The sequence below is a fragment of the Solea senegalensis genome, unplaced genomic scaffold (assembly GCF_019176455.1).
Source record: "Solea senegalensis isolate Sse05_10M unplaced genomic scaffold, IFAPA_SoseM_1 scf7180000017349, whole genome shotgun sequence".
Lineage (NCBI taxonomy): Eukaryota > Metazoa > Chordata > Actinopteri > Pleuronectiformes > Soleidae > Solea > Solea senegalensis.
The window spans coordinates 1-23,730 of NW_025322354.1; the positions used below are offsets into that span (position 1 = coordinate 1).

Sequence of the window (23,730 nt, forward strand, 5' to 3'; positions counted from 1 at the left end):
CAGTCCATAGACTTAATACAATTGATGGTGGTCAAACCTTGCTGTGCTTTTCTGAATTTCTCCTTTGTCTTTATGACTGTTGGGCAAACAGCAGAGTGAACCCTTCTTTAGCTTAGACATTCTTCTACCTGTGCACGTCAGTGGTCTACCTTTTCAGTGGCGCATCTTACCTGACAACGTCATACTGATTTGCGATATCTTGGAAAAACAAAACCGAAAAAGAGCCTTCCTCTACAGGTAGTGTGGCCGAGGGGTCCAAGGCGCTGGATTTAGGCTCCAGTCTCTTCGGAGGCGTGGGTTCAAATCAGACAACAGTCATTTCAGTGGTTTTCTGTCAGAGGCACAGTTTGTGTCCCATAACACCTTTAATTGTTGAACACTAAAGGAGTAATGTTAAATGTTGTGTGGCTGAGGGTTTCAAAGACATGGCTTACTGTAAAAGTCCTTGTCATTGGTTACTTGGATTACATCCTAAAAGTTGAACACATTGGTTACTTGGATTACATCCTAAAAGTTGAACACGAGTCATAGTCATCCATGGCACAGAAAAGTCTCTGTACTTTGTTAGCCAACTCAGTTCAACAGCCACCAGTGTGAAGTTTGCCAGGAGACACCAGGCTTTGTCTCCTTTGGCCTAGCAATTTTGGGAATCGTGTGTGTAAAGATATTTAATTATGCTGCTGGTGGTGGTGCACCGGCAAAGATTGTTACCTCACAGCATAAAGCTGCCCTGATTTGAATGATTCCAATTCAGACACACTCTGTGAAAGGACTTCATCTTTTTGCAGAAGGTTTTGGGGGTGAATTTTTGTGTGAAGAAACTTCGGGGTTGTGGTTTTTGTATAAAGATGATGTTAATGGCCAGTATGGGGGTCGAACCCATGACCTTGGCGTTATTAGCACCATGCTCTGACCATCTGAGCTAACCGGCCCTCGTTCGGCATTATAACAAGGTTTTGAGTCGATTTCCTATTGGGTTTCACAAAATAAACATCGTTAAGTAGGCTGCTGGTGGTGGTGCACTGGCAAACATTGTTACCTCACATCAAAAAGCACCCCTGATTTGTGATGATTCCAATTGAGTCATACTCTGTGACTGGATGTACTATTTTTGCAGAAGGTTTGGAGAGTGGATTTTGTGTGAAGAAGCTTTGGGGTTGTCCCGCTTTGCATTGTTGAATTCTGCACACATAAATCAATGTGTACACATGATCCTCAAGCTGGGCGTGTTTCGACTTTGGCAAACTGGTCCCTGGTAGACTTACCTAAGAAGAGTTTGCCCATCTGTTGTTCTCATTTTTGGGGGGAGGTCAGGAGCAGAGTGGCTCAGCGGAAGCGTGCTGGGCCCATAACCCAGAGGTCGATGGATCGAAACCATCCTCTGCTAAGGCAGTGCTATGTGTGTTCTATGCATGGTTGGCGGTAGATGCCGACACTGGGGTAGAAGCAAGGTGTGGCCATTTAGTGAAACCTCATGTCTGCAGTCCATAGACTTAATACAATTGAAGGTGGCCAAACCTTGCTGTGCTTTTCTGAATTTCTCCTTTGTCTTTATGACTGTTGGGCAAACAGCAGAGTGAACCCTTCTTTAGCTTAGACATTCTTCTTCCTGTGCACGTCAGTGGTCTGCCTTTTCAGTGGCGCATCTTACCTGACAACGTCATACTGATTTGCGATATCTTGGAAAAGCAAAACCGAAAAAGAGCCTTCCTCTGTAGGTAGTGTGGCCGAGGGGTCCAAGGCGCTGGATTTAGGCTCCAGTCTCTTCGGAGGCGTGGGTTCAAATCCCACCACTGCCATCAGGCAACAGTCATTTCAGTGGTTTTCTGTCAGAGGCACAGTTTGTGTCCCATAACACCTTTAATTGTTGAACACTAAAGGAGTAATGTAAAATGTTGTGTGGCTGAGGGTTTCAAAGACATGGCTCACTCTAAAAGTCCTTGTCATTGGTTACTTGGATTACATCCTAAAAGTTAAACAGTCGTCATAGTCATCCATGGCACAGAAAAGTCTCTGTACTTTGTTAGCCAACTCAGTTCAACCGCCACCAGTGTGAAGTTTGCCAGGAGACACCAGGTTTTGTCTTTGTGTAAAGATATTTAATTATGCTGCTGGTGGTGGTGCACCGGCAAAGATTGTTACCTCACAGCATGAAGCTGCCCTGATTTGAATGATTCCAATTCAGACACACTCTGTGAAAGGACTTTATTTTTTTGCAGAAGGTTTTGGTGGTGAATTTTTGTGTGAAGAAACTTCAGGGTTGTGGTTTTTGTATAAAGATGATGTCAATGGCCAGTATGGGGGTCGAACCCATGACCTTGGCGTTATTAGCACCACGCTCTGACCATCTGAGCTAACCGGCCCTCGTTCGGCATTATAACAAGGTTTTGAGTCGATTTCCTATTGGGTTTCACAAAATAAACATCGTTAAGTAGGCTGCTGGTGGTGGTGCACTGGCAAACATTGTTACCTCACATCAAAAAGCACCCCTGATTTGTGATGATTCCAATTGAGTCATACTCTGTGACTGGATGTACTATTTTTGCAGAAGGTTTGGAGAGTGGATTTTGTGTGAAGAAGCTTTGGGGTTGTCCCGCTTTGCATTGTTGGAATCTGCACACATAAATCAATGTGTACACATGATCCTCAAGCTGGGCGTGTTGCGACTTTGGCAAACTGGTCCCTGGTAGACTTACCTAAGAAGAGTTTGCCCATCTGTTGTTCTCATTTTTGGAGGGAGGTCAGGAGCAGAGTGGCGCAGCGGAAGCGTGCTGGGCCCATAACCCAGAGGTCGATGGATCGAAACCATTCTCTGCTAAGGCAGTGCTATGTGTGTTCTATGCATGGTTGGCGGTAAATGCCGACACTGGGGAAGAAGCAAGGTGTGGCCATTTAGTGAAACCTCATGTCTGCAGTCCATAGACTTAATACAATTGATGGTGGTCAAACCTTGCTGTGCTTTTCGGAATTTCTCCTTTGTCTTTATGACTGTTGGGCACTGGCAAACATTGTTACCTCACATCAAAAAGCACCCCTATTTTTGTGATGATTCCAATTGAGTCATACTCTGTGACTGGATGTACTATTTTTGCAGAAGGTTTGGAGAGTGGATTTTGTGTGAAGAAGCTTTGGGGTTGTCCCGCTTTGCATTGTTGGAATCTGCACACATAAATCAATGTGTACACATGATCCTCAAGCTGGGCGTGTTTCGACTTTGGCAAACTGGTCCCTGGTAGACTTACCTAAGAAGAGTTTGCCCATCTGTTGTTCTCATTTTTGGAGGGAGGTCAGGAGCAGAGTGGCGCAGCGGAAGCGTGCTGGGCCCATAACCCAGAGGTCGATGGATCGAAACCATCCTCTGCTAAGCCAGTGCTATGTGTGTTCTATGCATGGTTGGCGGTAAATGCCGACACTGGGGAAGAAGCAAGGTGTGGCCATTTAGTGAAACCTCATGTCTGCAGTCCATAGACTTAATACAATTGATGGTGGTCAAACCTTGCTGTGCTTTTCTGAATTTCTCCTTTGTCTTTATGACTGTTGGGCAAACAGCAGAGTGAACCCTTCTTTAGCTTAGACATTCTTCTACCTGTGCACGTCAGTGGTCTGCCTTTTCAGTGGCGCATCTTACCTGACAACGTCATACTGATTTGCGATATCTTGGAAAAACAAAACCGAAAAAGAGCCTTCCTCTACAGGTAGTGTGGCCGAGGGGTCCAAGGCGCTGGATTTAGGCTCCAGTCTCTTCGGAGGCGTGGGTTCAAATCAGACAACAGTCATTTCAGTCGTTTTCTGTCAGAGGCACAGTTTGTGTCCCATAACACCTTTAATTGTTGAACACTAAAGGAGTAATGTTAAATGTTGTGTGGCTGAGGGTTTCAAAGACATGGCTTACTGTAAAAGTCCTTGTCATTGGTTACTTGGATTACATCCTAAAAGTTGAACACGAGTCATAGTCATCCATGGCACAGAAAAGTCTCTGTACTTTGTTAGCCAACTCAGTTCAACCGCCACCAGTGTAAGTTTGCCAGGAGACACCAGGCTTTGTCTCCTTTGGCTTAGCAATTTTGGGAATCGTGTGTGTAAAGATATTTAATTATGCTGCTGGTGGTGGTGCACCGGCAAAGATTGTTACCTCACAGCATGAAGCTGCCCTGATTTGAATGATTCCAATTCAGACACACTCTGTGAAAGGACTTCATCTTTTTGCAGAAGGTTTTGGTGGTGAATTTTTGTGTGAAGAAACTTCGGGGTTGTGGTTTTTGTATAAAGATGATGTCAATGGCCAGTATGGGGGTCGAACCCATGACCTTGGCGTTATTAGCACCACGCTCTGACCATCTGAGCTAACCGGCCCTCGTTCGGCATTATAACAAGGTTTTGAGTCGATTTCCTATTGGGTTTCACAAAATAAACATCGTTAAGTAGGCTGCTGGTGGTGGTGCACAGTGGCACTGGCAACATTGTTACCTCCATCAAAAAGCACCCCTGATTTGTGATGATTCCAATTGAGTCATACTCTGTGACTGGATGTACTATTTTTGCAGAAGGTTTGGAGAGTGGATTTTGTGTGAAGAAGCTTTGGGGTTGTCCCGCTTTGCATTGTTGGAATCTGCACACATAAATCAATGTGTACACATGATCCTCAAGCTGGGCGTGTTTCGACTTTGGCAAACTGGTCCCTGGTAGACTTACCTAAGAAGAGTTTGCCCATCTGTTGTTCTCATTTTTGGGGGGAGGTCAGGAGCAGAGTGGCGCAGCGGAAGCGTGCTGGGCCCATAACCCAGAGGTCGATGGATCGAAACCATCCTCTGCTAAGGCAGTGCTATGTGTGTTCTATGCATGGTTGGCGGTAAATGCCGACACTGGGGAAGAAGCAAGGTGTGGCCATTTAGTGAAACCTCATGTCTGCAGTCCATAGACTTAATACAATTGATGGTGGTCAAACCTTGCTGTGCTTTTCGGAATTTCTCCTTTGTCTTTATGACTGTTGGGCACTGGCAAACATTGTTACCTCACATCAAAAAGCACCCCTATTTTTGTGATGATTCCAATTGAGTCATACTCTGTGACTGGATGTACTATTTTTGCAGAAGGTTTGGAGAGTGGATTTTGTGTGAAGAAGCTTTGGGGTTGTCCCGCTTTGCATTGTTGGAATCTGCACACATAACCAATGTGTACAGATCCTCGCTGGGCTTGTTTCGACTTTAAACTGGTCCTGGTAGACTTACCTAAGAAGAGTTTGCCCATCTGTTGTTCTCATTTTGAGGGAAGGAGCAGAGTGGCGCAGCGGAAGCGTGCTGGGCCCATAACCCAGAGGTCGATGGACGAAACCATCCTCTGCTAAGCCAGCGTGTGTGTTCTATGTTGGCAATGCCGACACTGGGTAGAAGCAAGGTGCGGCTTTAGTGAAACCTCATGTCTGCAGTCCATAGACTTAATACAATTGATGGTGGTCTGCTGTGCTTTTCTGAATTTCTCCTTTGTCTTTATGACTGTTGGGCAAACAGCAGAGTGAACCCTTCTTTAGCTTAGACATTCTTCTACCTGTGCACGTCAGTGGTCTGCCTTTTCAGTGGCGCATCTTACCTGACAACGTCATACTGATTTGCGATATCTTGGAAAAACAAAACCGAAAAAAAGCCTTCCTCTACAGGTAGTGTGGCCGAGGGGTCCAAGGCGCTGGATTTAGGCTCCAGTCTCTTCGGAGGTGTGGGTTCAAATCAGACAACAGTCATTTCAGTGGTTTTCTGTCAGAGGCACAGTTTGTGTCCCATAACACCTTTAGTTGTTGAACACTAAAGGAGTAATGTAAAATGTTGTGTGGCTGAGGGTTTCAAAGACATGGCTTACTGTAAAAGTCCTTGTCATTGGTTACTTGGATAACATCCTAAAAGTTGAACACTCGTCATAGTCATCCATGGCACAGAAAAGTCTCTGTACTTTGTTAGCCAACTCAGTTCAACCGCCACCAGTGTGAAGTTTGCCAGGAGACACCAGGTTTTGTCTCCTTTGGCTTAGCAATTTTGGGAATCGTGTGTGTAAAGATATTTAATTATGCTGCTGGTGGTGGTGCACCGGCAAAGATTGTTACCTCACAGCATGAAGCTGCCCTGATTTGAATGATTCCAATTCAGACACACTCTGTGAAAGGACTTCATCTTTTTGCAGAAGGTTTTGGTGGTGAATTTTTGTGTGAAGAAACTTCGGGGTTGTGGTTTTTGTATAAAGATGATGTCAATGGCCAGTATGGGGGTCGAACCCATGACCTTGGCGTTATTAGCACCACGCTCTGACCATCTGAGCTAACCGGCCCTCGTTCGGCATTATAACAAGGTTTTGAGTCGATTTCCTATTGGGTTTCACAAAATAAACATCGTTAAGTAGGCTGCTGGTGGTGGTGCACAGTGGTGCACTGGCAAACATTGTTACCTCACATCAAAAAGCACCCCTGATTTGTGATGATTCCAATTGAGTCATACTCTGTGACTGGATGTACTATTTTTGCAGAAGGTTTGGAGAGTGGATTTTGTGTGAAGAAGCTTTGGGGTTGTCCCGCTTTGCATTGTTGGAATCTGCACACATAAATCAATGTGTACACATGATCCTCAAGCTGGGCGTGTTTCGACTTTGGCAAACTGGTCCCTGGTAGACTTACCTAAGAAGAGTTTGCCCATCTGTTGTTCTCATTTTTGGGGGGAGGTCAGGAGCAGAGTGGCGCAGCGGAAGCGTGCTGGGCCCATAACCCAGAGGTCGATGGATCGAAACCATCCTCTGCTAAGGCAGTGCTATGTGTGTTCTACGCATGGTTGGCGGTAAATGCCGACACTGGGGAAGAAGCAAGGTGTGGCCATTTAGTGAAACCTCATGTCTGCAGTCCATAGACTTAATACAATTGATGGTGGTCAAACCTTGCTGTGCTTTTCTGAATTTCTCCTTTGTCTTTATGACTGTTGGGCAAACAGCAGAGTGAACCCTTCTTTAGCTTAGACATTCTTCTACCTGTGCACGTCAGTGGTCTGCCTTTTCAGTGGCGCATCTTACCTGACAACGTCATACTGATTTGCGATATCTTGGAAAAACAAAACCGAAAAAAAGCCTTCCTCTACAGGTATTGTGGCCGAGGGGTCCAAGGCGCTGGATTTAGGCTCCAGTCTCTTCGGAGGTGTGGGTTCAAATCAGACAACAGTCATTTCAGTGGTTTTCTGTCAGAGGCACAGTTTGTGTCCCATAACACCTTTAATTGTTGAACACTAAAGGAGTAATGTAAAATGTTGTGTGGCTGAGGGTTTCAAAGACATGGCTTACTGTAAAAGTCCTTGTCATTGGTTACTTGGATAACATCCTAAAAGTTGAACACTCGTCATAGTCATCCATGGCACAGAAAAGTCTCTGTACTTTGTTAGCCAACTCAGTTCAACCGCCACCAGTGTGAAGTTTGCCAGGAGACACCAGGTTTTGTCTCCTTTGGCTTAGCAATTTTGGGAATCGTGTGTGTAAAGATATTTAATTATGCTGCTGGTGGTGGTGCACCGGCAAAGATTGTTACCTCACAGCATGAAGCTGCCCTGATTTGAATGATTCCAATTCAGACACACTCTGTGAAAGGACTTCATCTTTTTGCAGAAGGTTTTGGTGGTGAATTTTTGTGTGAAGAAACTTCGGGGTTGTGGTTTTTGTATAAAGATGATGTCAATGGCCAGTATGGGGGTCGAACCCATGACCTTGGCGTTATTAGCACCACGCTCTGACCATCTGAGCTAACCGGCCCTCGTTCGGCATTATAACAAGGTTTTGAGTCGATTTCCTATTGGGTTTCACAAAATAAACATCGTTAAGTAGGCTGCTGGTGGTGGTGCACAGTGGTGCACTGGCAAACATTGTTACCTCACATCAAAAAGGACCCCTGATTTGTTATGATTCCAATTGAGTCATACTCTGTGACTGGATGTACTATTTTTGCAGAAGGTTTGGGGAGTGGATTTTGTGTGAAGAAGCTTTGGGGTTGTCCCGCTTTGCATTGTTGGAATCTGCACACATAAATCAATGTGTACACATGATCCTCAAGCTGGGCGTGTTTCGACTTTGGCAAACTGGTCCCTGGTAGACTTACCTAAGAAGAGTTTGCCCATCTGTTGTTCTCATTTTTAGGGGGAGATCAGGAGCAGAGTGGCGCAGCGGAAGCGTGCTGGGCCCATAACCCAGAGGTCGATGGATCGAAACCATCCTCTGCTAAGCCAGTGCTATGTGTGTTCTATGCATGGTTGGCGGTAAATGCCGACACTGGGGAAGAAGCAAGGTGTGGCCATTTAGTGAAACCTCATGTCTGCAGTCCATAGACTTAATACAATTGATGGTGGTCAAACCTTGCTGTGCTTTTCTGAATTTCTCCTTTGTCTTTATGACTGTTGGGCAAACAGCAGAGTGAACCCTTCTTTAGCTTAGACATTCTTCTACCTGTGCACGTCAGTGGTCTACCTTTTCAGTGGCGCATCTTACCTGACAACGTCATACTGATTTGCGATATCTTGGAAAAACAAAACCGAAAAAGAGCCTTCCTCTACAGGTAGTGTGGCCGAGGGGTCCAAGGCGCTGGATTTAGGCTCCAGTCTCTTCGGAGGTGTGGGTTCAAATCAGACAACAGTCATTTCAGTCGTTTTCTGTCAGAGGCACAGTTTGTGTCCCATAACACCTTTAATTGGTTGAACACTAAAGGAGTAATGTTAAATGTTGTGTGGCTGAGGGTTTCAAAGACATGGCTTACTGTAAAAGTCCTTGTCATTGGTTACTTGGATAACATCCTAAAAGTTGAACACTCGTCATAGTCATCCATGGCACAGAAAAGTCTCTGTACTTTGTTAGCCAACTCAGTTCAACCGCCACCAGTGTGAAGTTTGCCAGGAGACACCAGGTTTTGTCTCCTTTGGCTTAGCAATTTTGGGAATCGTGTGTGTAAAGATATTTAATTATGCTGCTGGTGGTGGTGCACCGGCAAAGATTGTTACCTCACAGCATGAAGCTGCCCTGATTTGAATGATTCCAATTCAGACACACTCTGTGAAAGGACTTCATCTTTTTGCAGAAGGTTTTGGTGGTGAATTTTTGTGTGAAGAAACTTCGGGGTTGTGGTTTTTGTATAAAGATGATGTCAATGGCCAGTATGGGGGTCGAACCCATGACCTTGGCGTTATTAGCACCACGCTCTGACCATCTGAGCTAACCGGCCCTCGTTCGGCATTATAACAAGGTTTTGAGTCGATTTCCTATTGGGTTTCACAAAATAAACATCGTTAAGTAGGCTGCTGGTGGTGGTGCACAGTGGTGCACTGGCAAACATTGTTACCTCACATCAAAAAGGACCCCTGATTTGTTATGATTCCAATTGAGTCATACTCTGTGACTGGATGTACTATTTTTGCAGAAGGTTTGGGGAGTGGATTTTGTGTGAAGAAGCTTTGGGGTTGTCCCGCTTTGCATTGTTGGAATCTGCACACATAAATCAATGTGTACACATGATCCTCAAGCTGGGCGTGTTTCGACTTTGGCAAACTGGTCCCTGGTAGACTTACCTAAGAAGAGTTTGCCCATCTGTTGTTCTCATTTTTAGGGGGAGATCAGGAGCAGAGTGGCGCAGCGGAAGCGTGCTGGGCCCATAACCCAGAGGTCGATGGATCGAAACCATCCTCTGCTAAGGCAGTGCTATGTGTGTTCTATGCATGGTTGGTGGTAAATGCCGACACTGGGGAAGAAGCAAGGTGTGGCCATTTAGTGAAACCTCATGTCTGCAGTCCATAGACTTAATACAATTGATGGTGGTCAAACCTTGCTGTGCTTTTCTGAATTTCTCCTTTGTCTTTATGACTGTTGGGCAAACAGCAGAGTGAACCCTTCTTTAGCTTAGACATTCTTCTACCTGTGCACGTCAGTGGTCTACCTTTTCAGTGGCGCATCTTACCTGACAACGTCATACTGATTTGCGATATCTTGGAAAAACAAAACCGAAAAAGAGCTTTCCTCTACAGGTAGTGTGGCCGAGGGGTCCAAGGCGCTGGATTTAGGCTCCAGTCTCTTCGGAGGCGTGGGTTCAAATCCCACCACTGCCATCAGACAGCAGTCATTTCAGTGGTTTTCTGTCAGAGGCACAGTTTGTGTCCCATAACACCTTTAGTTGTTGAACACTAAAGGAGTAATGTAAAATGTTGTGTGGCTGAGGGTTTCAAAGACATGGCTTACTGTAAAAGTCCTTGTCATTGGTTACTTGGATAACATCCTAAAAGTTGAACACTCGTCATAGTCATCCATGGCACAGAAAAGTCTCTGTACTTTGTTAGCCAACTCAGTTCAACCGCCACCAGTGTGAAGTTTGCCAGGAGACACCAGGTTTTGTCTCCTTTGGCTTAGCAATTTTGGGAATCGTGTGTGTAAAGATATTTAATTATGCTGCTGGTGGTGGTGCACCGGCAAAGATTGTTACCTCACAGCATAAAGCTGCCCTGATTTGAATGATTCCAATTCAGACACACTCTGTGAAAGGACTTCATCTTTTTGCAGAAGGTTTTGGGGGTGAATTTTTGTGTGAAGAAACTTCGGGGTTGTGGTTTTTGTATAAAGATGATGTCAATGGCCAGTATGGGGGTCGAACCCATGACCTTGGCGTTATTAGCACCACGCTCTGACCATCTGAGCTAACCGGCCCTCGTTCGGCATTATAACAAGGTTTTGAGTCGATTTCCTATTGGGTTTCACAAAATAAACATCGTTAAGTAGGCTGCTGGTGGTGGTGCACAGTGGTGCACTGGCAAACATTGTTACCTCACATCAAAAAGGACCCCTGATTTGTTATGATTCCAATTGAGTCATACTCTGTGACTGGATGTACTATTTTTGCAGAAGGTTTGGGGAGTGGATTTTGTGTGAAGAAGCTTTGGGGTTGTCCCGCTTTGCATTGTTGGAATCTGCACACATAAATCAATGTGTACACATGATCCTCAAGCTGGGCGTGTTTCGACTTTGGCAAACTGGTCCCTGGTAGACTTACCTAAGAAGAGTTTGCCCATCTGTTGTTCTCATTTTTGGGGGGAGGTCAGGAGCAGAGTGGCGCAGCGGAAGCGTGCTGGGCCCATAACCCAGAGGTCGATGGATCGAAACCATCCTCTGCTAAGGCAGTGCTATGTGTGTTCTATGCATGGTTGGCGGTAAATGCCGACACTGGGGTAGAAGCAAGGTGTGGCCATTTAGTGAAACCTCATGTCTGCAGTCCATAGACTTAATACAATTGATGGTGGTCTAACCTTGCTGTGCTTTTCTGAATTTCTCCTTTGTCTTTATGACTGTTGGGCAAACAGCAGAGTGAACCCTTCTTTAGCTTAGACATTCTTCTACCTGTGCACGTCAGTGGTCTGCCTTTTCAGTGGCGCATCTTACCTGACAACGTCATACTGATTTGCGATATCTTGGAAAAACAAAACCGAAAAAAAGCCTTCCTCTACAGGTAGTGTGGCCGAGGGGTCCAAGGCGCTGGATTTAGGCTCCAGTCTCTTCGGAGGCGTGGGTTCAAATCCCACCACTGCCATCAGACAGCAGTCATTTCAGTGGTTTTCTGTCAGAGGCACAGTTTGTGTCCCATAACACCTTTAGTTGTTGAACACTAAAGGAGTAATGTAAAATGTTGTGTGGCTGAGGGTTTCAAAGACATGGCTTACTGTAAAAGTCCTTGTCATTGGTTACTTGGATAACATCCTAAAAGTTGAACACTCGTCATAGTCATCCATGGCACAGAAAAGTCTCTGTACTTTGTTAGCCAACTCAGTTCAACCGCCACCAGTGTGAAGTTTGCCAGGAGACACCAGGTTTTGTCTCCTTTGGCTTAGCAATTTTGGGAATCGTGTGTGTAAAGATATTTAATTATGCTGCTGGTGGTGGTGCACCGGCAAAGATTGTTACCTCACAGCATAAAGCTGCCCTGATTTGAATGATTCCAATTCAGACACACTCTGTGAAAGGACTTCATCTTTTTGCAGAAGGTTTTGGGGGTGAATTTTTGTGTGAAGAAACTTCGGGGTTGTGGTTTTTGTATAAAGATGATGTCAATGGCCAGTATGGGGGTCGAACCCATGACCTTGGCGTTATTAGCACCACGCTCTGACCATCTGAGCTAACCGGCCCTCGTTCGGCATTATAACAAGGTTTTGAGTCGATTTCCTATTGGGTTTCACAAAATAAACATCGTTAAGTAGGCTGCTGGTGGTGGTGCACAGTGGTGCACTGGCAAACATTGTTACCTCACATCAAAAAGCACCCCTGATTTGTGATGATTCCAATTGAGTCATACTCTGTGACTGGATGTACTATTTTTGCAGAAGGTTTGGAGAGTGGATTTTGTGTGAAGAAGCTTTGGGGTTGTCCCGCTTTGCATTGTTGGAATCTGCACACATAAATCAATGTGTACACATGATCCTCAAGCTGGGCGTGTTTCGACTTTGGCAAACTGGTCCCTGGTAGACTTATCTAAGAAGAGTTTGCCCATCTGTTGTTCTCATTTTTGGAGGGAGGTCAGGAGCAGAGTGGCGCAGCGGAAGCGTGCTGGGCCCATAACCCAGAGGTCGATGGATCGAAACCATCCTCTGCTAAGCCAGTGCTATGTGTGTTCTATGCATGGTTGGCGGTAAATGCCGACACTGGGGTAGAAGCAAGGTGTGGCCATTTAGTGAAACCTCATGTCTGCAGTCCATAGACTTAATACAATTGATGGTGGTCAAACCTTGCTGTGCTTTTCTGAATTTCTCCTTTGTCTTTATGACTGTTGGGCAAACAGCAGAATGAACCCTTCTTTAGCTTAGACATTCTTCTTCCTGTGCATGTCAGTGGTCTGCCTTTTCAGTGGCGCATCTTACCTGACAACGTCATACTGATTTGCGATATCTTGGAAAAACAAAACCGAAAAAGAGCCATCCTCTACAGGTAGTGTGGCCGAGGGGTCCAAGGCGCTGGATTTAGGCTCCAGTCTCTTCAGAGGCGTTGGTTCAAATCCCACCACTGCCATCGGACAACAGTCATTTCAGTGGTTTTCTGTCAGAGGCACAGTTTGTGTCCCATAACACCTTTAATTGTTGAACACTAAAGGAGTAATGTTAAATGTTGTGTGGCTGAGGGTTTCAAAGACATGGCTTACTGTAAAAGTCCTTGTCATTGGTTACTTGGATTACATCCTAAAAGTTGAACACTCGTCATAGTCATCCATGGCACAGAAAAGTCTCTTTACTTTGTTAGCCAACTCAGTTCAACCGCCACCAGTGTGAAGTTTGCCAGGAGACACCAGGCTTTGTCTCCTTTGGCTTAGCAATTTTGGGAATCGTGTGTGTAAAGATATTTAATTATGCTGCTGGTGGTGGTGCACCGGCAAAGATTGTTACCTCACAGCATGAAGCTGCCCTGATTTGAATGATTCCAATTCAGACACACTCTGTGAAAGGACTTCATTTTTTTGCAGAAGGTTTTGGTGGTGAATTTTTGTGTGAAGAAGCTTTGGGGTTGTCCCGCTTTGCATTGTTGGAATCTGCACACATAAATCAATGTGTACACATGATCCTCAAGCTGGGCGTGTTTCGACTTTGGCAAACTGGTCCCTGGTAGACTTACCTAAGAAGAGTTTGCCCATCTGTTGTTCTCATTTTTGGAGGGAGGTCAGGAGCAGAGTGGCGCAGCGGAAGCGTGCTGGGCCCATAACCCAGAGGTCGATGGATCGAAACCATCCTCTGCTAAGGCAGTGCTATGTGTGTTCTATGCATGGTTGGCGGTAAATGCCGACACTGGGGTAGAAGCAAGGTGTGGCCATTTAGTGAAACCTCATGTCTGCAGTCCATAGACTTAATACAATTGATGGTGGTCAAACCTTGCTGTGCTTTTCTGAATTTCTCCTTTGTCTTTATGACTGTTGGGCAAACAGCAGAATGAACCCTTCTTTAGCTTAGACATTCTTCTTCCTGTGCATGTCAGTGGTCTGCCTTTTCAGTGGCGCATCTTACCTGACAACGTCATACTGATTTGCGATATCTTGGAAAAACAAAACCGAAAAAAAGCCTTCCTCTACAGGTATTGTGGCCGAGGGGTCCAAGGCGCTGGATTTAGGCTCCAGTCTCTTCGGAGGTGTGGGTTCAAATCAGACAACAGTCATTTCAGTCGTTTTCTGTCAGAGGCACAGTTTGTGTCCCGTAACACCTTTAATTGTTGAACACTAAAGGAGTAATGTTAAATGTTGTGTGGCTGAGGGTTTCAAAGACATGGCTTACTGTAAAAGTCCTTGTCATTGGTTACTTGGATTACATCCTAAAAGTTGAACACGAGTCATAGTCATCCATGGCACAGAAAAGTCTCTGTACTTTGTTAGCCAACTCAGTTCAACCTCCACCAGTGTTAAGTTTGCCAGGAGACTTCAGGCTTTGTCTCCTTTGGCTTAGCAATTTTGGGAATCGTGTGTGTAAAGATATTTAATTATGCTGCTGGTGGTGGTGCACCGGCAAAGATTGTTACCTCACAGCATAAAGCTGCCCTGATTTGAATGATTCCAATTCAGACACACTCTGTGAAAGGACTTCATTTTTTTGCAGAAGGTTTTGGGGGTGAATTTTTGTGTGAAGAAACTTCGGGGTTGTGGTTTTTGTATAAAGATGATGTCAATGGCCAGTATGGGGGTCGAACCCATGACCTTGGCGTTATTAGCACCACGCTCTGACCATCTGAGCTAACCGGCCCTCGTTCGGCATTATAACAAGGTTTTGAGTCGATTTCCTATTGGGTTTCACAAAATAAACATCGTTAAGTAGGCTGCTGGTGGTGGTGCACAGTGGTGCACTGGCAAACATTGTTACCTCACATCAAAAAGCACCCCTGATTTGTGATGATTCCAATTGAGTCATACTCTGTGACTGGATGTACTATTTTTGCAGAAGGTTTGGAGAGTGGATTTTGTGTGAAGAAGCTTTGGGGTTGTCCCGCTTTGCATTGTTGGAATCTGCACACATAAATCAATGTGTACACATGATCCTCAAGCTGGGCGTGTTTCGACTTTGGCAAACTGGTCCCTGGTAGACTTACCTAAGAAGAGTTTGCCCATCTGTTGTTCTCATTTTTGGAGGGAGGTCAGGAGCAGAGTGGCGCAGCGGAAGCGTGCTGGGCCCATAACCCAGAGGTCGATGGATCGAAACCATCCTCTGCTAAGGCAGTGCTATGTGTGTTCTATGCATGGTTGGCGGTAAATGCCGACACTGGGGTAGAAGCAAGGTGTGGCCATTTAGTGAAACCTCATGTCTGCAGTCCATAGACTTAATACAATTGATGGTGGTCAAACCTTGCTGTGCTTTTCTGAATTTCTCCTTTGTCTTTATGACTGTTGGGCAAACAGCAGAATGAACCCTTCTTTAGCTTAGACATTCTTCTTCCTGTGCACGTCAGTGGTCTGCCTTTTCAGTGGCGCATCTTACCTGACAACGTCATACTGATTTGCGATATCTTGGAAAAACAAAACCGAAAAAAAGCCTTCCTCTACAGGTAGTGTGGCCGAGGGGTCCAAGGCGCTGGATTTAGGCTCCAGTCTCTTCGGAGGTGTGGGTTCAAATCAGACAACAGTCATTTCAGTCGTTTTCTGTCAGAGGCACAGTTTGTGTCCCATAACACCTTTAATTGTTGAACACTAAAGGAGTAATGTTAAATGTTGTGTGGCTGAGGGTTTCAAAGACATGGCTTACTGTAAAAGTCCTTGTCATTGGTTACTTGGATTACATCCTAAAAGTTGAACACGAGTCATAGTCATCCATGGCACAGAAAAGTCTCTGTACTTTGTTAGCCAACTCAGTTCAACCTCCACCAGTGTTAAGTTTGCCAGGAGACTTCAGGCTTTGTCTCCTTTGGCTTAGCAATTTTGGGAATCGTGTGTGTAAAGATATTTAATTATGCTGCTGGTGGTGGTGCACCGGCAAAGATTGTTACCTCACAGCATAAAGCTGCCCTGATTTGAATGATTCCAATTCAGACACACTCTGTGAAAGGACTTCATTTTTTTGCAGAAGGTTTTTGGGGTGAATTTTTGTGTGAAGAAACTTCGGGGTTGTGGTTTTTGTATAAAGATGATGTCAATGGCCAGTATGGGGGTCGAACCCATGACCTTGGCGTTATTAGCACCACGCTCTGACCATCTGAGCTAACCGGCCCTCGTTCGGCATTATAACAAGGTTTTGAGTCGATTTCCTATTGGGTTTCACAAAATAAACATCGTTAAGTAGGCTGCTGGTGGTGGTGCACAGTGGTGCACTGGCAAACATTGTTACCTCACATCAAAAAGCACCCCTGATTTGTGATGATTCCAATTGAGTCATACTCTGTGACTGGATGTACTATTTTTGCAGAAGGTTTGGAGAGTGGATTTTGTGTGAAGAAGCTTTGGGGTTGTCCCGCTTTGCATTGTTGGAATCTGCACACATAAATCAATGTGTACACATGATCCTCAAGCTGGGCGTGTTTCGACTTTGGCAAACTGGTCCCTGGTAGACTTACCTAAGAAGAGTTTGCCCATCTGTTGTTCTCATTTTTGGGGGGAGGTCAGGAGCAGAGTGGCGCAGCGGAAGCGTGCTGGGCCCATAACCCAGAGGTCGATGGATCGAAACCATCCTCTGCTAAGGCAGTGCTATGTGTGTTCTATGCATGGTTGGTGGTAAATGCCGACACTGGGGAAGAAGCAAGGTGTGGCCATTTAGTGAAACCTCATGTCTGCGGTCCATAGACTTAATACAATTGATGGTGTTCAAGCCTTGCTGTGCTTTTCTGAATTTCTCCTTTGTCTTTATGACTGTTGGGCAAACAGCAGAATGAACCCTTCTTTAGCTTAGACATTCTTCTTCCTGTGCACGTCAGTGGTCTGCCTTTTCAGTGGCGCATCTTACCTGACAACGTCATACTGATTTGCGATATCTTGGAAAAACAAAACCGAAAAAGAGCCTTCCTCTACAGGTAGTGTGGCCGAGGGGTCCAAGGCGCTGGATTTAGGCTCCAGTCTCTTCGGAGGCGTGGGTTCAAATCAGACAACAGTCATTTCAGTCGTTTTCTGTCAGAGGCACAGTTTGTGTCCCATAACACCTTTAATTGTTGAACACTAAAGGAGTAATGTTAAATGTTGTGTGGCTGAGGGTTTCAAAGACATGGCTTACTGTAAAAGTCCTTGTCATTGGTTACTTGGATTACATCCTAAAAGTTGAACACGAGTCATAGTCATCCATGGCACAGAAAAGTCTCTGTACTTTGTTAGCCAACTCAGTTCAACCGCCACCAGTGTGAAGTTTGCCAGGAGACACCAGGTTTTGTCTTTGTGTAAAGATATTTAATTATGCTGCTGGTGGTGGTGCACCGGCAAAGATTGTTACCTCACAGCATAAAGCTGCCCTGATTTGAATGATTCCAATTCAGACACACTCTGTGAAAGGACTTCATTTTTTTGCAGAAGGTTTTTGGGGTGAATTTTTGTGTGAAGAAACTTCGGGGTTGTGGTTTTTGTATAAAGATGATGTCAATGGCCAGTATGGGGGTCGAACCCATGACCTTGGCGTTATTAGCACCACGCTCTGACCATCTGAGCTAACCGGCCCTCGTTCGGCATTATAACAAGGTTTTGAGTCGATTTCCTATTGGGTTTCACAAAATAAACATCGTTAAGTAGGCTGCTGGTGGTGGTGCACAGTGGTGCACTGGCAAACATTGTTACCTCACATCAAAAAGCACCCCTGATTTGTGATGATTCCAATTGAGTCATACTCTGTGACTGGATGTACTATTTTTGCAGAAGGTTTGGAGAGTGGATTTTGTGTGAAGAAGCTTTGGGGTTGTCCCGCTTTGCATTGTTGGAATCTGCACACATAAATCAATGTGTACACATGATCCTCAAGCTGGGCGTGTTTCGACTTTGGCAAACTGGTCCCTGGTAGACTTATCTAAGAAGAGTTTGCCCATCTGTTGTTCTCATTTTTGGAGGGAGGTCAGGAGCAGAGTGGCGCAGCGGAAGCGTGCTGGGCCCATAACCCAGAGGTCGATGGATCGAAACCATCCTCTGCTAAGCCAGTGCTATGTGTGTTCTATGCATGGTTGGCGGTAAATGCCGACACTGGGGTAGAAGCAAGGTGTGGCCATTTAGTGAAACCTCATGTCTGCAGTCCATAGACTTAATACAATTGATGGTGGTCAAACCTTGCTGTGCTTTTCTGAATTTCTCCTTTGTCTTTATGACTGTTGGGCAAACAGCAGAATGAACCCTTCTTTAGCTTAGACATTCTTCTTCCTGTGCATGTCAGTGGTCTGCCTTTTCAGTGGCGCATCTTACCTGACAACGTCATACTGATTTGCGATATCTTGGAAAAACAAAACCGAAAAAGAGCCATCCTCTACAGGTAGTGTGGCCGAGGGGTCCAAGGCGCTGGATTTAGGCTCCAGTCTCTTCAGAGGCGTTGGTTCAAATCCCACCACTGCCATCGGACAACAGTCATTTCAGTGGTTTTCTGTCAGAGGCACAGTTTGTGTCCCATAACACCTTTAATTGTTGAACACTAAAGGAGTAATGTTAAATGTTGTGTGGCTGAGGGTTTCAAAGACATGGCTTACTGTAAAAGTCCTTGTCATTGGTTACTTGGATTACATCCTAAAAGTTGAACACTCGTCATAGTCATCCATGGCACAGAAAAGTCTCTTTACTTTGTTAGCCAACTCAGTTCAACCGCCACCAGTGTGAAGTTTGCCAGGAGACACCAGGCTTTGTCTCCTTTGGCTTAGCAATTTTGGGAATCGTGTGTGTAAAGATATTTAATTATGCTGCTGGTGGTGGTGCACCGGCAAAGATTGTTACCTCACAGCATGAAGCTGCCCTGATTTGAATGATTCCAATTCAGACACACTCTGTGAAAGGACTTCATTTTTTTGCAGAAGGTTTTGGTGGTGAATTTTTGTGTGAAGAAGCTTTGGGGTTGTCCCGCTTTGCATTGTTGGAATCTGCACACATAAATCAATGTGTACACATGATCCTCAAGCTGGGCGTGTTTCGACTTTGGCAAACTGGTCCCTGGTAGACTTACCTAAGAAGAGTTTGCCCATCTGTTGTTCTCATTTTTGGGGGGAGGTCAGGAGCAGAGTGGCGCAGCGGAAGCGTGCTGGGCCCATAACCCAGAGGTCGATGGATCGAAACCATCCTCTGCAAAGGCAGTGCTATGTGTGTTCTATGCATGGTTGGCGGTAAATGCCGACACTGGGGAAGAAGCAAGGTGTGGCCATTTAGTGAAACCTCATGTCTGCAGTCCATAGACTTAATACAATTGATGGTGGTCTAACCTTGCTGTGCTTTTCTGAATTTCTCCTTTGTCTTTATGACTGTTGGGCAAACAGCAGAGTGAACCCTTCTTTAGCTTAGACATTCTTCTACCTGTGCACGTCAGTGGTCTGCCTTTTCAGTGGCGCATCTTACCTGACAACGTCATACTGATTTGCGATATCTTGGAAAAACAAAACCGAAAAAAAGCCTTCCTCTACAGGTATTGTGGCCGAGGGGTCCAAGGCGCTGGATTTAGGCTCCAGTCTCTTCGGAGGTGTGGGTTCAAATCAGACAACAGTCATTTCAGTCGTTTTCTGTCAGAGGCACAGTTTGTGTCCCATAACACCTTTAATTGTTGAACACTAAAGGAGTAATGTTAAATGTTGTGTGGCTGAGGGTTTCAAAGACATGGCTTACTGTAAAAGTCCTTGTCATTGGTTACTTGGATTACATCCTAAAAGTTGAACACGAGTCATAGTCATCCATGGCACAGAAAAGTCTCTGTACTTTGTTAGCCAACTCAGTTCAACCGCCACCAGTGTGAAGTTTGCCAGGAGACACCAGGCTTTGTCTCCTTTGGCTTAGCAATTTTGGGAATCGTGTGTGTAAAGATATTTAATTATGCTGCTGGTGGTGGTGCACCGGCAAAGATTGTTACCTCACAGCATAAAGCTGCCCTGATTTGAATGATTCCAATTCAGACACACTCTGTGAAAGGACTTCATTTTTTTGCAGAAGGTTTTTGGGGGAATTTTTGTGTGAAGAAACTTCGGGGTTGTGGTTTTTGTATAAAGATGATGTCAATGGCCAGTATGGGGGTCGAACCCATGACCTTGGCGTTATTAGCACCACGCTCTGACCATCTGAGCTAACCGGCCCTCGTTCGGCATTATAACAAGGTTTTGAGTCGATTTCCTATTGGGTTTCACAAAATAAACATCGTTAAGTAGGCTGCTGGTGGTGGTGCACTGGCAAACATTGTTACCTCACATCAAAAAGCACCCCTGATTTGTGATGATTCCAATTGAGTCATACTCTGTGACTGGATGTACTATTTTTGCAGAAGGTTTGGAGAGTGGATTTTGTGTGAAGAAGCTTTGGGGTTGTCCCGCTTTGCATTGTTGGAATCTGCACACATAAATCAATGTGTACACATGATCCTCAAGCTGGGCGTGTTTCGACTTTGGCAAACTGGTCCCTGGTAGACTTACCTAAGAAGAGTTTGCCCATCTGTTGTTCTCATTTTTGGAGGGAGGTCAGGAGCAGAGTGGCGCAGCGGAAGCGTGCTGGGCCCATAACCCAGAGGTCGATGGATCGAAACCATCCTCTGCAAAGGCAGTGCTATGTGTGTTCTATGCATGGTTGGCGGTAAATGCCGACACTGGGGAAGAAGCAAGGTGTGGCCATTTAGTGAAACCTCATGTCTGCAGTCCATAGACTTAATACAATTGATGGTGGTCTAACCTTGCTGTGCTTTTCTGAATTTCTCCTTTGTCTTTATGACTGTTGGGCAAACAGCAGAGTGAACCCTTCTTTAGCTTAGACATTCTTCTACCTGTGCACGTCAGTGGTCTGCCTTTTCAGTGGCGCATCTTACCTGACAACGTCATACTGATTTGCGATATCTTGGAAAAACAAAACCGAAAAAGAGCCTTCCTCTACAGGTAGTGTGGCCGAGGGGTCCAAGGCGCTGGATTTAGGCTCCAGTCTCTTCGGAGGCGTGGGTTCAAATCAGACAACAGTCATTTCAGTCGTTTTCTGTCAGAGGCACAGTTTGTGTCCCATAACACCTTTAATTGTTGAACACTAAAGGAGTAATGTTAAATGTTGTGTGGCTGAGGGTTTCAAAGACATGGCTTACTGTAAAAGTCCTTGTCATTGGTTACTTGGATTACATCCTAAAAGTTGAACACGAGTCATAGTCATCCATGGCACAGAAAAGTCTCTGTACTTTGTTAGCCAACTCAGTTCAACCGCCACCAGTGTGAAGTTTGCCAGGAGACACCAGGCTTTGTCTCCTTTGGCTTAGCAATTTTGGGAATCGTGTGTGTAAAGATATTTAATTATGCTGCTGGTGGTGGTGCACCGGCAAAGATTGTTACCTCACAGCATGAAGCTGCCCTGATTTGAATGATTCCAATTCAGACACACTCTGTGAAAGGACTTCATCTTTTTGCAGAAGGTTTTGGGGGTGAATTTTTGTGTGAAGAAACTTCGGGGTTGTGGTTTTTGTATAAAGATGATGTCAATGGCCAGTATGGGGGTCGAACCCATGACCTTGGCGTTATTAGCACCACGCTCTGACCATCTGAGCTAACCGGCCCTCGTTCGGCATTATAACAAGGTTTTGAGTCGATTTCCTATTGGGTTTCACAAAATAAACATCGTTAAGTAGGCTGCTGGTGGTGGTGCACAGTGGTGCACTGGCAAACATTGTTACCTCACATCAAAAAGCACCCCTGATTTGTGATGATTCCAATTGAGTCATACTCTGTGACTGGATGTACTATTTTTGCAGAAGGTTTGGAGAGTGGATTTTGTGTGAAGAAGCTTTGGGGTTGTCCCGCTTTGCATTGTTGGAATCTGCACACATAAATCAATGTGTACACATGATCCTCAAGCTGGGCGTGTTTCGACTTTGGCAAACTGGTCCCTGGTAGACTTACCTAAGAAGAGTTTGCCCATCTGTTGTTCTCATTTTTGGAGGGAGGTCAGGAGCAGAGTGGCGCAGCGGAAGCGTGCTGGGCCCATAACCCAGAGGTCGATGGATCGAAGCCATCCTCTGCTAAGGCAGTGCTATGTGTGTTCTACGCATGGTTGGCGGTAAATGCCGACACTGGGGAAGAAGCAAGGTGTGGCCATTTAGTGAAACCTCATGTCTGCAGTCCATAGACTTAATACAATTGATGGTGGTCAAACCTTGCTGTGCTTTTCTGAATTTCTCCTTTGTCTTTATGACTGTTGGGCAAACAGCAGAGTGAACCCTTCTTTAGCTTAGACATTCTTCTTCCTGTGCACGTCAGTGGTCTGCCTTTTCAGTGGCGCATCTTACCTGACAACGTCATACTGATTTGCGATATCTTGGAAAAACAAAACCGAAAAAGAGCCTTCCTCTACAGGTAGTGTGGCCTAGGGGTCCAAGGCGCTGGATTTAGGCTCCAGTCTCTTCGGAGGTGTGGGTTCAAATCAGACAACAGTCATTTCAGTCGTTTTCTGTCAGAGGCACAGTTTGTGTCCCGTAACACCTTTAATTGTTGAACACTAAAGGAGTAATGTTAAATGTTGTGTGGCTGAGGGTTTCAAAGACATGGCTTACTGTAAAAGTCCTTGTCATTGGTTACTTGGATTACATCCTAAAAGTTGAACACGAGTCATAGTCATCCATGGCACAGAAAAGTCTCTGTACTTTGTTAGCCAACTCAGTTCAACCGCCACCAGTGTGAAGTTTGCCAGGAGACACCAGGCTTTGTCTCCTTTGGCTTAGCAATTTTGGGAATCGTGTGTGTAAAGATATTTAATTATGCTGCTGGTGGTGGTGCACCGGCAAAGATTGTTACCTCACAGCATGAAGCTGCCCTGATTTGAATGATTCCAATTCAGACACACTCTGTGAAAGGACTTCATTTTTTTGCAGAAGGTTTTGGTGGTGAATTTTTGTGTGAAGAAACTTCGGGGTTGTGGTTTTTGTATAAAGATGATGTCAATGGCCAGTATGGGGGTCGAACCCATGACCTTGGCGTTATTAGCACCACGCTCTGACCATCTGAGCTAACCGGCCCTCGTTCGGCATTATAACAAGGTTTTGAGTCGATTTCCTATTGGGTTTCACAAAATAAACATCGTTAAGTAGGCTGCTGGTGGTGGTGCACAGTGGTGCACTGGCAAACATTGTTACCTCACATCAAAAAGCACCCCTGATTTGTGATGATTCCAATTGAGTCATACTCTGTGACTGGATGTACTATTTTTGCAGAAGGTTTGGAGAGTGGATTTTGTGTGAAGAAGCTTTTGGGGTTGTCCACTTTGCATTGTTGGAATCTGCACATAAATCAATGTATTTTACATGATCCTCAAGCTGGTGATGTTTAGGCTTTGTAAAACTGGTCCTAGTAGACTTACCTAAGAGTTTTCCCATCTGTTGTTCTCATTTTTGGGGGGAGGTCAGGAGCAGAGTGGCGCAGCGGAAGCGTGCTGGGCCCATAACCCAGAGGTCGATGGATCGAAACCATCCTCTGCTAAGCCAGTGCTATGTGTGTTCTATGCATGGTTGGCGGTAAATGCCGACACTGTGGTAGAAGCAAGGTGTGGCCATTTAGTGAAACCTCATGTCTGCAGTCCATAGACTTAATACAATTGATGGTGGTCAAACCTTGCTGTGCTTTTCTGAATTTCTC

General features: G+C 45.3%; 31 non-coding genes across 31 annotated transcripts; 17 read left to right on the forward strand and 14 right to left on the reverse strand.

Annotated features, from left to right (window-relative positions):
* Positions 1-858: 858 nt before the first annotated feature.
* On the reverse strand, positions 859-932 carry trnai-aau. The gene has a single exon. It is a non-coding gene; the product is annotated as a tRNA-Ile (tRNA).
* Positions 933-1,717: 785 nt separating this feature from the next.
* On the forward strand, positions 1,718-1,799 carry trnal-uag. Its single transcript has one exon. It is a non-coding gene; the product is annotated as a tRNA-Leu (tRNA).
* A 490-nt stretch (positions 1,800-2,289) lies between these two features.
* Positions 2,290-2,363, reverse strand: trnai-aau. Its single transcript has one exon. It is a non-coding gene; the product is annotated as a tRNA-Ile (tRNA).
* A 929-nt stretch (positions 2,364-3,292) lies between these two features.
* On the forward strand, positions 3,293-3,364 carry trnam-cau. The gene has a single exon. It is a non-coding gene; the product is annotated as a tRNA-Met (tRNA).
* Positions 3,365-4,279: 915 nt separating this feature from the next.
* On the reverse strand, positions 4,280-4,353 carry trnai-aau. The gene has a single exon. It is a non-coding gene; the product is annotated as a tRNA-Ile (tRNA).
* A 389-nt stretch (positions 4,354-4,742) lies between these two features.
* On the forward strand, positions 4,743-4,814 carry trnam-cau. The gene has a single exon. It is a non-coding gene; the product is annotated as a tRNA-Met (tRNA).
* Positions 4,815-6,238: 1,424 nt separating this feature from the next.
* On the reverse strand, positions 6,239-6,312 carry trnai-aau. The gene has a single exon. It is a non-coding gene; the product is annotated as a tRNA-Ile (tRNA).
* Positions 6,313-6,705: 393 nt separating this feature from the next.
* Positions 6,706-6,777, forward strand: trnam-cau. Its single transcript has one exon. It is a non-coding gene; the product is annotated as a tRNA-Met (tRNA).
* Positions 6,778-7,693: 916 nt separating this feature from the next.
* trnai-aau lies at positions 7,694-7,767 on the reverse strand. Its single transcript has one exon. It is a non-coding gene; the product is annotated as a tRNA-Ile (tRNA).
* A 393-nt stretch (positions 7,768-8,160) lies between these two features.
* trnam-cau lies at positions 8,161-8,232 on the forward strand. Its single transcript has one exon. It is a non-coding gene; the product is annotated as a tRNA-Met (tRNA).
* A 917-nt stretch (positions 8,233-9,149) lies between these two features.
* trnai-aau lies at positions 9,150-9,223 on the reverse strand. The gene has a single exon. It is a non-coding gene; the product is annotated as a tRNA-Ile (tRNA).
* A 393-nt stretch (positions 9,224-9,616) lies between these two features.
* On the forward strand, positions 9,617-9,688 carry trnam-cau. The gene has a single exon. It is a non-coding gene; the product is annotated as a tRNA-Met (tRNA).
* A 330-nt stretch (positions 9,689-10,018) lies between these two features.
* trnal-uag lies at positions 10,019-10,100 on the forward strand. Its single transcript has one exon. It is a non-coding gene; the product is annotated as a tRNA-Leu (tRNA).
* Positions 10,101-10,618: 518 nt separating this feature from the next.
* trnai-aau lies at positions 10,619-10,692 on the reverse strand. The gene has a single exon. It is a non-coding gene; the product is annotated as a tRNA-Ile (tRNA).
* A 393-nt stretch (positions 10,693-11,085) lies between these two features.
* trnam-cau lies at positions 11,086-11,157 on the forward strand. Its single transcript has one exon. It is a non-coding gene; the product is annotated as a tRNA-Met (tRNA).
* Positions 11,158-11,487: 330 nt separating this feature from the next.
* trnal-uag lies at positions 11,488-11,569 on the forward strand. The gene has a single exon. It is a non-coding gene; the product is annotated as a tRNA-Leu (tRNA).
* Positions 11,570-12,087: 518 nt separating this feature from the next.
* On the reverse strand, positions 12,088-12,161 carry trnai-aau. The gene has a single exon. It is a non-coding gene; the product is annotated as a tRNA-Ile (tRNA).
* A 393-nt stretch (positions 12,162-12,554) lies between these two features.
* Positions 12,555-12,626, forward strand: trnam-cau. The gene has a single exon. It is a non-coding gene; the product is annotated as a tRNA-Met (tRNA).
* A 330-nt stretch (positions 12,627-12,956) lies between these two features.
* Positions 12,957-13,038, forward strand: trnal-uag. The gene has a single exon. It is a non-coding gene; the product is annotated as a tRNA-Leu (tRNA).
* Positions 13,039-13,685: 647 nt separating this feature from the next.
* trnam-cau lies at positions 13,686-13,757 on the forward strand. The gene has a single exon. It is a non-coding gene; the product is annotated as a tRNA-Met (tRNA).
* Positions 13,758-14,673: 916 nt separating this feature from the next.
* On the reverse strand, positions 14,674-14,747 carry trnai-aau. Its single transcript has one exon. It is a non-coding gene; the product is annotated as a tRNA-Ile (tRNA).
* A 393-nt stretch (positions 14,748-15,140) lies between these two features.
* On the forward strand, positions 15,141-15,212 carry trnam-cau. The gene has a single exon. It is a non-coding gene; the product is annotated as a tRNA-Met (tRNA).
* Positions 15,213-16,128: 916 nt separating this feature from the next.
* trnai-aau lies at positions 16,129-16,202 on the reverse strand. The gene has a single exon. It is a non-coding gene; the product is annotated as a tRNA-Ile (tRNA).
* A 393-nt stretch (positions 16,203-16,595) lies between these two features.
* trnam-cau lies at positions 16,596-16,667 on the forward strand. Its single transcript has one exon. It is a non-coding gene; the product is annotated as a tRNA-Met (tRNA).
* An 888-nt stretch (positions 16,668-17,555) lies between these two features.
* On the reverse strand, positions 17,556-17,629 carry trnai-aau. The gene has a single exon. It is a non-coding gene; the product is annotated as a tRNA-Ile (tRNA).
* Positions 17,630-18,022: 393 nt separating this feature from the next.
* trnam-cau lies at positions 18,023-18,094 on the forward strand. The gene has a single exon. It is a non-coding gene; the product is annotated as a tRNA-Met (tRNA).
* Positions 18,095-18,424: 330 nt separating this feature from the next.
* On the forward strand, positions 18,425-18,506 carry trnal-uag. Its single transcript has one exon. It is a non-coding gene; the product is annotated as a tRNA-Leu (tRNA).
* Positions 18,507-20,140: 1,634 nt separating this feature from the next.
* trnai-aau lies at positions 20,141-20,214 on the reverse strand. The gene has a single exon. It is a non-coding gene; the product is annotated as a tRNA-Ile (tRNA).
* Positions 20,215-21,585: 1,371 nt separating this feature from the next.
* On the reverse strand, positions 21,586-21,659 carry trnai-aau. The gene has a single exon. It is a non-coding gene; the product is annotated as a tRNA-Ile (tRNA).
* Positions 21,660-23,040: 1,381 nt separating this feature from the next.
* Positions 23,041-23,114, reverse strand: trnai-aau. The gene has a single exon. It is a non-coding gene; the product is annotated as a tRNA-Ile (tRNA).
* Positions 23,115-23,502: 388 nt separating this feature from the next.
* trnam-cau lies at positions 23,503-23,574 on the forward strand. Its single transcript has one exon. It is a non-coding gene; the product is annotated as a tRNA-Met (tRNA).
* Positions 23,575-23,730: the final 156 nt, after the last annotated feature.